This window comes from Centroberyx gerrardi, unplaced genomic scaffold (assembly GCF_048128805.1).
Source record: "Centroberyx gerrardi isolate f3 unplaced genomic scaffold, fCenGer3.hap1.cur.20231027 Scaffold_51, whole genome shotgun sequence".
NCBI classification, from domain to species: Eukaryota; Metazoa; Chordata; class Actinopteri; order Beryciformes; family Berycidae; genus Centroberyx; species Centroberyx gerrardi.
In genome coordinates this window covers 120,177-132,775 of record NW_027605208.1, presented here as the reverse complement: position 1 = coordinate 132,775, position 12,599 = coordinate 120,177, and positions in this window count along the sequence as shown.

Sequence of the window (12,599 nt, the reverse complement as noted above, 5' to 3'; positions counted from 1 at the left end):
CACAACTCTTCCACAAATTTAGATTTTTACAAGCCTGCCTGAAGAAGGTCTATTTAGGACCGAAACGTCGCGACATAGGCTTGTTTTAGGACTCAAATTTAATAACCATAGCTCACGGAGCTTTTTGTTTTTTCATTTTCCGCTATTTGGCTGTCGCCCCGCACACACTCGCGGAGCTCAGCCTGCTTTAGCTCTAAAAAATGAGCGACCGGAGAAACGAGGGATACTGGACGGTTGTCGACCGCCGACGTGGCCGCCCACAACGCCGGGACCACGCCGAGCGGCCTGACAACGACCCCCGCTACCGCGCTCCTCCTCCCCCCGCCCGCCGGCGCACATACGCGTCCGCGGTCAGGGATGGGAGAGCCGCGTTCAGGGACAATCCTCCACGCTACTACCAGAAACAAGGCTACCAGCCACAATTTTTTGATCCCCGGGCCCGTCAGGTCCCGGTTCACCCACGTCACACAAACACATATGTGACACAAAATACCACCAACAAACGGTATAATAAACGGTACAATCCACAGTACGAAAAAACCACATACAATCAGTACAAAACCAGCTCTGCAAGAGCACATAATAATCAGCAGGATGAACGCCCACAGTCTGATGATCCAAACTTTGGATTAAAAATACGTGGGATTCATCAGATTATTAAAACCATCCACCACCTCAAAAATGTGTCAGCTACAGCACCACCCCCCACCATAAGCAAGCTGACTCACAATTTGGCCACTGTCATCAAACCTGCCATCCCCAATAGCCAGACACAGGCTCTTATTGAGGGTAATGCAAAAAATTGGGAATACACCACTATGCTTATCCTACAGGACCATTACACACACACTATGGACCTGGAAATTGATAAGCTGTCCAAATTATCCACTGAGGACTGGCGGGGCCCCTTTGAGGTGGCTTCCATTTGGGCTAGGAGGAATTTAGGCCGCCGCCTGCTAAATGAAACACTGGAGCAGGCTGAGGCCCTTTTGATAGCCAAGCTGCCTGCCCCGCCACCACCCAATTCTGATGATAACAGGGCCGCCTGGCCACGGCCCTCCACAGTCGCCGTCCCCCCCACACACACAAAAGACACCCCTGTACGGCCACCAACTGCTGTACCGCCACAATCGGTGGCTATCACCGCTGCAGCCACCATGTTGGATAAGGGGAGGGGTGACTTGTCTCCTGTGGTTGAGAGTGGAGAGGGGGATGTTATCCCTCCCACCCCTCCCACCGAGGTATCAACTCCCAAGACTGCTCCGAAAAAACGGAGACGCAGTCTGGGAGAGAACAGAGTTACCACTACAGGAGCTGAGGCTCCCTCACAGCCCCATGTCTCTCCCACACCCTCGACCCCCACCCAGACTCCCTCACAGCCGCCTGCGGCCATACCACCACCATCGGTAGCCACGACCACTACGGCAACCATGACAGAGGCGAGGGGCGACTGGTCGCCCGTGATGGAGGATGAGGAGGTGGAAGTTGCCCCCCCCGCCCCTATCCCCCCGACCCCGGGCTCAACTCTGGGGGCCTCCCCTAAAGAACAGAGGGCTCACAGAAACCCAGGCAGGAGGCCTCAGCAGCAGACCCCCTCCACCCCCTCCACTCCTGACCCTGACAGTGACACGAGCGAGGAGGAGGCCTTTGCCCTCGCCGATTTGTCACCGCAGGAGCTGGACGATCTGTTCCGGGACCCAGCACCACCTAAGCCACGGGTCTCCCAATTTGCCGGCACCCTGACCCCGAGGAGCTCTAATAGACTCAAAACAGCTATTAGAAGCCGATTAGACCGCAGCCAAACACAAACTACACTACACACACTCTCCACATCATCCTTAGCACCACGAAGGCCCACCAGACACATGAACACAAACAACAAAATGAAGAGCTGGGGCGTGACTGTGAGCAGGCCAATACTGATGCTGGGGGACTCTAACCTGAGCAAACTCCCCCCTTTCATATCATCAGACCTGCAAATTGATAGCTACCCGGGAGCTACTTTCAGACACGCTGAGGCCATAATCACCAAGGCCATTTCCCTCACTGCAGCCGAACAGGTCATCTTGTCATTCGGCATCAACAACAGGCAGCAAGATGTTAAACAGACAGCTGTTAAACAACTACAGACTGCAGTCAGGGCAGCAAAATCCAAATTTCCACTGGCTGAAATCTGGGTGCCCATGATTAACTACTCCCAGTATCTCCCCCCAGATGAACAGAGCAATTTGGCCGAATTTAACTCACACATTGCCAAATTCTACAAACACATACCGGCACTGCCAGCCGACCATTTTGAAACGGAACGAGACAACATACACTGGACCCCCCAGACGGGGCGATACATACTACAACACTGGCGTAACCATCTAAACTAGATATCCCCACAAGCCTGCCTCAGCAGGAGGGGTCTAAAAATGTATTGGTTTTAACCAAAAAACTAAAATTGACTCCCCCCCAATTCACTCTTCTCAACAGAGGCCTAAATTTCATTCCTACTAAAGGAAGTAATAGGTGCATTATTGAACAAAGTAGATGTGATATTCAGCAATATCACAGGAGATTAAAATTGGCAACCTACTTTCAAAACAAACGGGATACATCACCACCACCGTTCACTCCCAAATCAGACTGGACCCCTCCCAGTAGCAAACTGCCCACAGAAATCAACACCCTTATCCAGCAGGACATCAGCCATTTTGATTCCCACTTTAAAATCAGTCGTATGCAGCCTAACCTCAGCCCACAGGAGGCTAGAGCTCTGAAAGAGCTCAGCGACAACAAACAACTCATCATCAAACCAGCGGATAAGGGCAGTGCAGTTGTCATTTTGGATAGAGAACAATATCTCTGGGAGGGATACAGACAACTAAATGACAAAAAATACTACTCCAAACTGAATAAACCTATCTACTTTGACACAATACCACTAGTAGAGAAAATAGTGCAGAAACTATATGAGAAAAAATTCATAAATGCAAAACAAAAGGCCTATTTACTGGGCAGCTCTGAACCCAGGGCCAGATTATTTTATATGCTTCCCAAAATCCATAAGGATCCCACCAAGTGGAGTAAACCCCATGAAATCCCCCCTGGCAGACCGATAGTATCTGACTGTGATAGTGAAACTTACTACACAGCCGAGTTCCTCGACTACTATCTCAATCCTCTCTCGATGGGACACCCCAGCTACATCAAAGACACATATGATTTTGTGGACAAAATCACAAAACTCCACATCCCCCAGGATGCCATTTTATTCACCATGGACATCGACAGCCTATACACTAACATCGACATCAAGGAAGGCATACAAACCATAAAAAACATATTCCAAAAATATCCCGACAAAAAGAGGCCAGACAAAGAATTACTTCAATTATTAGAGATCAATTTGACCAAGAATGACTTTGAATTTAATGGTGAATTCTTCCTACAAATTAAAGGCACTGCTATGGGCAAGAAATTTGCACCGGCATATGCCAACATCTTTATGGCCGAATGGGAAACCTCGGCCTTGGCCTCCTGCACTAAAAAACCTTCCCACTACTATAGATATCTGGATGATATTTGGGGAGTGTGGCCCCACTCGAGAGAGGATTTTGAACTGTTTTTAGACACTCTGAATAATCATAACAACTCTATTAAACTCAAATCAACTACCAGCTTGACCTCTGTGGATTTTCTGGATACCACCACATATAAGGGGCCTAATTTTTCAACCACATCCACACTGGATATCAAGGTATTTTTTAAGGAGACAGACACTCATGCTCTGCTCCACAGAACCAGTTACCATCCCAGGCACACATATGCTGGCTTGGTTAAATCCCAATTATTGAGATTCCACAGAATATGTACTCAGAAAGAGGATTTTAAACAAGCCACTAGGATACTGTTTGCAGCTTTATCCACCAGAGGGTATCCTCGCTCCTTTTTGAGAAAGTCTCTCAAAACCTTTCTGCAAACTAAGCCTCATATAGTGACGGATATATTACCCTTTGTGACTACATATTCTCCATCTGCTGTTAAGCTGGTCAGAGTGATCAAAGATAATTTCCAAAATGCTATCAGAGGAACAGAGATCCTACCGGATCACAGGGTGATTGCGGCCTTCAGGAAAAACAGAAATCTGCAGGATCACCTTGTGAAGGCCAAAATCAAGTCACTATCGACCCCAAAGGTCAAAGGTCACGGGGATTTTTTCAAGCACCAGACATGGGTGCGCAGCAAGCATAATAACAATGTTTTTCGGACAATAGATCGGGGGAGTCCCCATTCAAAAAATTGTGTTTATTTAATTACCTGTGCCAAATGTGGACTACAATATGTCGGTGAAACGGGGAATACTATGCTGGTCAGATTCACCCAGCATAGACATAATATCACGAGGAATAAGGAGGCACACACCCCACTGGTCAAACATTTCACATCCCATGGCTGGCCATCGGTCCAGGCCACAGTAATCCAGAGCAATCCCAGATGGAGTACAGCCCAGAGACAACGGGCTGAGAGGCTCTGGATTGCAAAATTAGGCACTATTGATCCCAGGGGCCTAAATGAAAAATAGACTAGGTCTGCCTGACCTCAACCCAACCTTTGCCCCCACCTAAACCCAACCCCAACCCACCCCTTTAACCTTAACTCCACATCCACCCCCACCCATACCCTTAACCCAACCCCGCCTTTTCCCCTACCTAAACCCAACCTGACCCCTAACCCCTAACCTTAATCCCACCTCCACCCATATCCTTACCCCAACCCCACCTTTTCCCTCACCTAAACCCAACCCAACCCCCAACCCCTAACCTTAACCCCACCCCCACCCATATCCTCACCCCAACCCCACCTTTCCCTCACCTAAACCCAACCCAACCCCCAACCCCTAACCTTAACCCCACCCCCACCCATATCCTTACCCCAACCCCACCTTTTCCCTCACCTAAACCCAACCCAACCCCCAACCCCTAACCTTAACCCCACCCCCACCCATATCCTCACCCCAACCCCACCTTTTCCCTCACCTAAACCCAACCTAACCCCAAACCCCTAACCTTAACCCCACCCCCACCCATATCCTCACCCCAACCCCACCTTTCCCACATCTAAATCCTATCTCACCCTAATCCCTAACCTTAACCACACCCACACCCATCCCCTAACCTCAACCCCACCCTTTACCTATCCCTAACCCCAACCTTTGACCCCCACCCCTGCCCCCAACCTTCATGGGATCACAATTTGACCCACACTTTTGACCCCAAAAATCCAGGGGAGCAGTGGGCAATTTCTGACCCCTGCTCCTGACCTTTAGGGGCCTGCACCCCACCCCTATGTTTGACCCCAGGGGCCTGCACCCCACCCCTATGTTTGACCCCAGGCCCACACGGGCTACGGGGAATTTTTCAGCATCAAACTGATGGAACAAAACACCCCACACCCCCACTACGAAATCGGATGGGGGGTTAGGCTCAGGTGGGGGGCTTGATCGGTCTCAGGGACTCACAGTGATGGCCAGTGCATTCAGTTTCGTCTCCTACGGAGACGAAACCAAACTTCTCCTTCACCTAACCGGCCCGTGCCTCCTGTGTCCCCCTCTGGGATTGATTTTGCCTCCATTACCGGCCTTTCCATATTAAGAGTGCAATAACATATGATGGCACCTGATATAATTTTATTTACAATTTTCAAAAATTAAAATGCATATTTTGGGACATAAAAAGGCCAATTGTGGCTCTTAGGGTCAAAAAATTAAAATTAAAATCACCAAATTATGACCCCCAACATTATAATATTCAATAATGCAATTTTGGCATTCATTAAATCACTGTATTTCTCTTTTCTGTGTTGGTTTGAAAATCTGGGCCATGTTGCCCCTAACAACATGGCTTAGGGGGGGCCGCTACTGTACAGAAGGGCTTTCCATATTTCTCCCCCTGAAGCCCCGCCCCCAATGTACAGTGTAGGCGGACCGCCAGCCACCCATTCATTCACAACCAGGATATCAGCAGAGAGAGATAGACGGACAGAGAGCGCTTTAAACTTTCACAACTCTTCCACAAATTTAGATTTTTACAAGCCTGCCTGAAGAAGGTCTATTTAGGACCGAAACGTCGCGACATAGGCTTGTTTTAGGACTCAAATTTAATAACCATAGCTCACGGAGCTTTTTGTTTTTTCATTTTCCGCTATTTGGCTGTCGCCCCGCACACACTCGCGGAGCTCAGCCTGCTTTAGCTCTAAAAAATGAGCGACCGGAGAAACGAGGGATACTGGACGGTTGTCGACCGCCGACGTGGCCGCCCACAACGCCGGGACCACGCCGAGCGGCCTGACAACGACCCCCGCTACCGCGCTCCTCCTCCCCCCGCCCGCCGGCGCACATACGCGTCCGCGGTCAGGGATGGGAGAGCCGCGTTCAGGGACAATCCTCCACGCTACTACCAGAAACAAGGCTACCAGCCACAATTTTTTGATCCCCGGGCCCGTCAGGTCCCGGTTCACCCACGTCACACAAACACATATGTGACACAAAATACCACCAACAAACGGTATAATAAACGGTACAATCCACAGTACGAAAAAACCACATACAATCAGTACAAAACCAGCTCTGCAAGAGCACATAATAATCAGCAGGATGAACGCCCACAGTCTGATGATCCAAACTTTGGATTAAAAATACGTGGGATTCATCAGATTATTAAAACCATCCACCACCTCAAAAATGTGTCAGCTACAGCACCACCCCCCACCATAAGCAAGCTGACTCACAATTTGGCCACTGTCATCAAACCTGCCATCCCCAATAGCCAGACACAGGCTCTTATTGAGGGTAATGCAAAAAATTGGGAATACACCACTATGCTTATCCTACAGGACCATTACACACACACTATGGACCTGGAAATTGATAAGCTGTCCAAATTATCCACTGAGGACTGGCGGGGCCCCTTTGAGGTGGCTTCCATTTGGGCTAGGAGGAATTTAGGCCGCCGCCTGCTAAATGAAACACTGGAGCAGGCTGAGGCCCTTTTGATAGCCAAGCTGCCTGCCCCGCCACCACCCAATTCTGATGATAACAGGGCCGCCTGGCCACGGCCCTCCACAGTCGCCGTCCCCCCCACACACACAAAAGACACCCCTGTACGGCCACCAACTGCTGTACCGCCACAATCGGTGGCTATCACCGCTGCAGCCACCATGTTGGATAAGGGGAGGGGTGACTTGTCTCCTGTGGTTGAGAGTGGAGAGGGGGATGTTATCCCTCCCACCCCTCCCACCGAGGTATCAACTCCCAAGACTGCTCCGAAAAAACGGAGACGCAGTCTGGGAGAGAACAGAGTTACCACTACAGGAGCTGAGGCTCCCTCACAGCCCCATGTCTCTCCCACACCCTCGACCCCCACCCAGACTCCCTCACAGCCGCCTGCGGCCATACCACCACCATCGGTAGCCACGACCACTACGGCAACCATGACAGAGGCGAGGGGCGACTGGTCGCCCGTGATGGAGGATGAGGAGGTGGAAGTTGCCCCCCCCGCCCCTATCCCCCCGACCCCGGGCTCAACTCTGGGGGCCTCCCCTAAAGAACAGAGGGCTCACAGAAACCCAGGCAGGAGGCCTCAGCAGCAGACCCCCTCCACCCCCTCCACTCCTGACCCTGACAGTGACACGAGCGAGGAGGAGGCCTTTGCCCTCGCCGATTTGTCACCGCAGGAGCTGGACGATCTGTTCCGGGACCCAGCACCACCTAAGCCACGGGTCTCCCAATTTGCCGGCACCCTGACCCCGAGGAGCTCTAATAGACTCAAAACAGCTATTAGAAGCCGATTAGACCGCAGCCAAACACAAACTACACTACACACACTCTCCACATCATCCTTAGCACCACGAAGGCCCACCAGACACATGAACACAAACAACAAAATGAAGAGCTGGGGCGTGACTGTGAGCAGGCCAATACTGATGCTGGGGGACTCTAACCTGAGCAAACTCCCCCCTTTCATATCATCAGACCTGCAAATTGATAGCTACCCGGGAGCTACTTTCAGACACGCTGAGGCCATAATCACCAAGGCCATTTCCCTCACTGCAGCCGAACAGGTCATCTTGTCATTCGGCATCAACAACAGGCAGCAAGATGTTAAACAGACAGCTGTTAAACAACTACAGACTGCAGTCAGGGCAGCAAAATCCAAATTTCCACTGGCTGAAATCTGGGTGCCCATGATTAACTACTCCCAGTATCTCCCCCCAGATGAACAGAGCAATTTGGCCGAATTTAACTCACACATTGCCAAATTCTACAAACACATACCGGCACTGCCAGCCGACCATTTTGAAACGGAACGAGACAACATACACTGGACCCCCCAGACGGGGCGATACATACTACAACACTGGCGTAACCATCTAAACTAGATATCCCCACAAGCCTGCCTCAGCAGGAGGGGTCTAAAAATGTATTGGTTTTAACCAAAAAACTAAAATTGACTCCCCCCCAATTCACTCTTCTCAACAGAGGCCTAAATTTCATTCCTACTAAAGGAAGTAATAGGTGCATTATTGAACAAAGTAGATGTGATATTCAGCAATATCACAGGAGATTAAAATTGGCAACCTACTTTCAAAACAAACGGGATACATCACCACCACCGTTCACTCCCAAATCAGACTGGACCCCTCCCAGTAGCAAACTGCCCACAGAAATCAACACCCTTATCCAGCAGGACATCAGCCATTTTGATTCCCACTTTAAAATCAGTCGTATGCAGCCTAACCTCAGCCCACAGGAGGCTAGAGCTCTGAAAGAGCTCAGCGACAACAAACAACTCATCATCAAACCAGCGGATAAGGGCAGTGCAGTTGTCATTTTGGATAGAGAACAATATCTCTGGGAGGGATACAGACAACTAAATGACAAAAAATACTACTCCAAACTGAATAAACCTATCTACTTTGACACAATACCACTAGTAGAGAAAATAGTGCAGAAACTATATGAGAAAAAATTCATAAATGCAAAACAAAAGGCCTATTTACTGGGCAGCTCTGAACCCAGGGCCAGATTATTTTATATGCTTCCCAAAATCCATAAGGATCCCACCAAGTGGAGTAAACCCCATGAAATCCCCCCTGGCAGACCGATAGTATCTGACTGTGATAGTGAAACTTACTACACAGCCGAGTTCCTCGACTACTATCTCAATCCTCTCTCGATGGGACACCCCAGCTACATCAAAGACACATATGATTTTGTGGACAAAATCACAAAACTCCACATCCCCCAGGATGCCATTTTATTCACCATGGACATCGACAGCCTATACACTAACATCGACATCAAGGAAGGCATACAAACCATAAAAAACATATTCCAAAAATATCCCGACAAAAAGAGGCCAGACAAAGAATTACTTCAATTATTAGAGATCAATTTGACCAAGAATGACTTTGAATTTAATGGTGAATTCTTCCTACAAATTAAAGGCACTGCTATGGGCAAGAAATTTGCACCGGCATATGCCAACATCTTTATGGCCGAATGGGAAACCTCGGCCTTGGCCTCCTGCACTAAAAAACCTTCCCACTACTATAGATATCTGGATGATATTTGGGGAGTGTGGCCCCACTCGAGAGAGGATTTTGAACTGTTTTTAGACACTCTGAATAATCATAACAACTCTATTAAACTCAAATCAACTACCAGCTTGACCTCTGTGGATTTTCTGGATACCACCACATATAAGGGGCCTAATTTTTCAACCACATCCACACTGGATATCAAGGTATTTTTTAAGGAGACAGACACTCATGCTCTGCTCCACAGAACCAGTTACCATCCCAGGCACACATATGCTGGCTTGGTTAAATCCCAATTATTGAGATTCCACAGAATATGTACTCAGAAAGAGGATTTTAAACAAGCCACTAGGATACTGTTTGCAGCTTTATCCACCAGAGGGTATCCTCGCTCCTTTTTGAGAAAGTCTCTCAAAACCTTTCTGCAAACTAAGCCTCATATAGTGACGGATATATTACCCTTTGTGACTACATATTCTCCATCTGCTGTTAAGCTGGTCAGAGTGATCAAAGATAATTTCCAAAATGCTATCAGAGGAACAGAGATCCTACCGGATCACAGGGTGATTGCGGCCTTCAGGAAAAACAGAAATCTGCAGGATCACCTTGTGAAGGCCAAAATCAAGTCACTATCGACCCCAAAGGTCAAAGGTCACGGGGATTTTTTCAAGCACCAGACATGGGTGCGCAGCAAGCATAATAACAATGTTTTTCGGACAATAGATCGGGGGAGTCCCCATTCAAAAAATTGTGTTTATTTAATTACCTGTGCCAAATGTGGACTACAATATGTCGGTGAAACGGGGAATACTATGCTGGTCAGATTCACCCAGCATAGACATAATATCACGAGGAATAAGGAGGCACACACCCCACTGGTCAAACATTTCACATCCCATGGCTGGCCATCGGTCCAGGCCACAGTAATCCAGAGCAATCCCAGATGGAGTACAGCCCAGAGACAACGGGCTGAGAGGCTCTGGATTGCAAAATTAGGCACTATTGATCCCAGGGGCCTAAATGAAAAATAGACTAGGTCTGCCTGACCTCAACCCAACCTTTGCCCCCACCTAAACCCAACCCCAACCCACCCCTTTAACCTTAACTCCACATCCACCCCCACCCATACCCTTAACCCAACCCCGCCTTTTCCCCTACCTAAACCCAACCTGACCCCTAACCCCTAACCTTAATCCCACCTCCACCCATATCCTTACCCCAACCCCACCTTTTCCCTCACCTAAACCCAACCCAACCCCCAACCCCTAACCTTAACCCCACCCCCACCCATATCCTCACCCCAACCCCACCTTTCCCTCACCTAAACCCAACCCAACCCCCAACCCCTAACCTTAACCCCACCCCCACCCATATCCTTACCCCAACCCCACCTTTTCCCTCACCTAAACCCAACCCAACCCCCAACCCCTAACCTTAACCCCACCCCCACCCATATCCTCACCCCAACCCCACCTTTTCCCTCACCTAAACCCAACCTAACCCCAAACCCCTAACCTTAACCCCACCCCCACCCATATCCTCACCCCAACCCCACCTTTCCCACATCTAAATCCTATCTCACCCTAATCCCTAACCTTAACCACACCCACACCCATCCCCTAACCTCAACCCCACCCTTTACCTATCCCTAACCCCAACCTTTGACCCCCACCCCTGCCCCCAACCTTCATGGGATCACAATTTGACCCACACTTTTGACCCCAAAAATCCAGGGGAGCAGTGGGCAATTTCTGACCCCTGCTCCTGACCTTTAGGGGCCTGCACCCCACCCCTATGTTTGACCCCAGGGGCCTGCACCCCACCCCTATGTTTGACCCCAGGCCCACACGGGCTACGGGGAATTTTTCAGCATCAAACTGATGGAACAAAACACCCCACACCCCCACTACGAAATCGGATGGGGGGTTAGGCTCAGGTGGGGGGCTTGATCGGTCTCAGGGACTCACAGTGATGGCCAGTGCATTCAGTTTCGTCTCCTACGGAGACGAAACCAAACTTCTCCTTCACCTAAACCCTAACCCTAACCCTAACCCTAACCAAGTCTGACCTTAGTCTAAGTCTAAGTCTAAGTCTAACCTTAGTCTAAGTCTAACTCTAACCCTAACCTCTAAGACTAAGTCTAAGACTAAGTCTAACCCTAGTCTAAGTCTAAGACTAAGTCTAAGTCTAAGTCTAAGTCTGACCTTAGTCTAAGTCTAAGTATAAGCCTTCCAAATACAGACTTCCAATGGGACAGTCCCAAATTCCAATATGGAACTGCACAATTTGGACCTGACTTTTGCTCCAATCTTGGAACTTCTTTGAATGGGGTGTCTATGGCAGCTACCCTTTCCTGTTGTCGTAGAAAGACGCGGGTGGTACCGTTGGAAAGGTCGTCCCGGAAAACCTATTCAAGGACCTTGGTTCCGGGTCTCTATGACCTTCAAAAAAAAAGTTATGACAGAAAGGTCGTTTGGACAGTGGTTTTTTCAAACCTTTATATCTCGCGATAGGAATAGGCTAGTCACATGGGACCGGCACCTATGGACTCAGGGGGACCCCCTGAACACGCCCACCAACTTTGGTCCCCCTAGCACATGTAAAAAAAAATCACTACAAGTAGGGTCCAATCGACTCCAAATGGCCCGAAACGTGCTCCTAGACACTTTTTGGCAAAACGTTTCGGACGTGGCACTTGGTCAAATTTTCACATCGTTTTTGCATGGAAGTCTATGGCAGCTACCACTTCCGGTGGTCGTAGGAAGTCGGGGGTGGTACCGTTGGATCGGGCGTCCCCGTTAACCTAGGGGCGGAGCTTGGTTCCGAGTCTTTACGACCTTCACAAAAAAAGTTATTCAAGAAAGGGTCTTCCCGGAATGGTCTAAATTGCGGTTTCGACCACTTCCGGTGGTCGTAGGAAGTCGAGGGTGGTACCTTTCGATCGGGCGTCCCCCTAAACCTATTCAAGGAACTTAGTTTCGAGTCTCTACGACCTTCACAAAAAAAGTTATTCA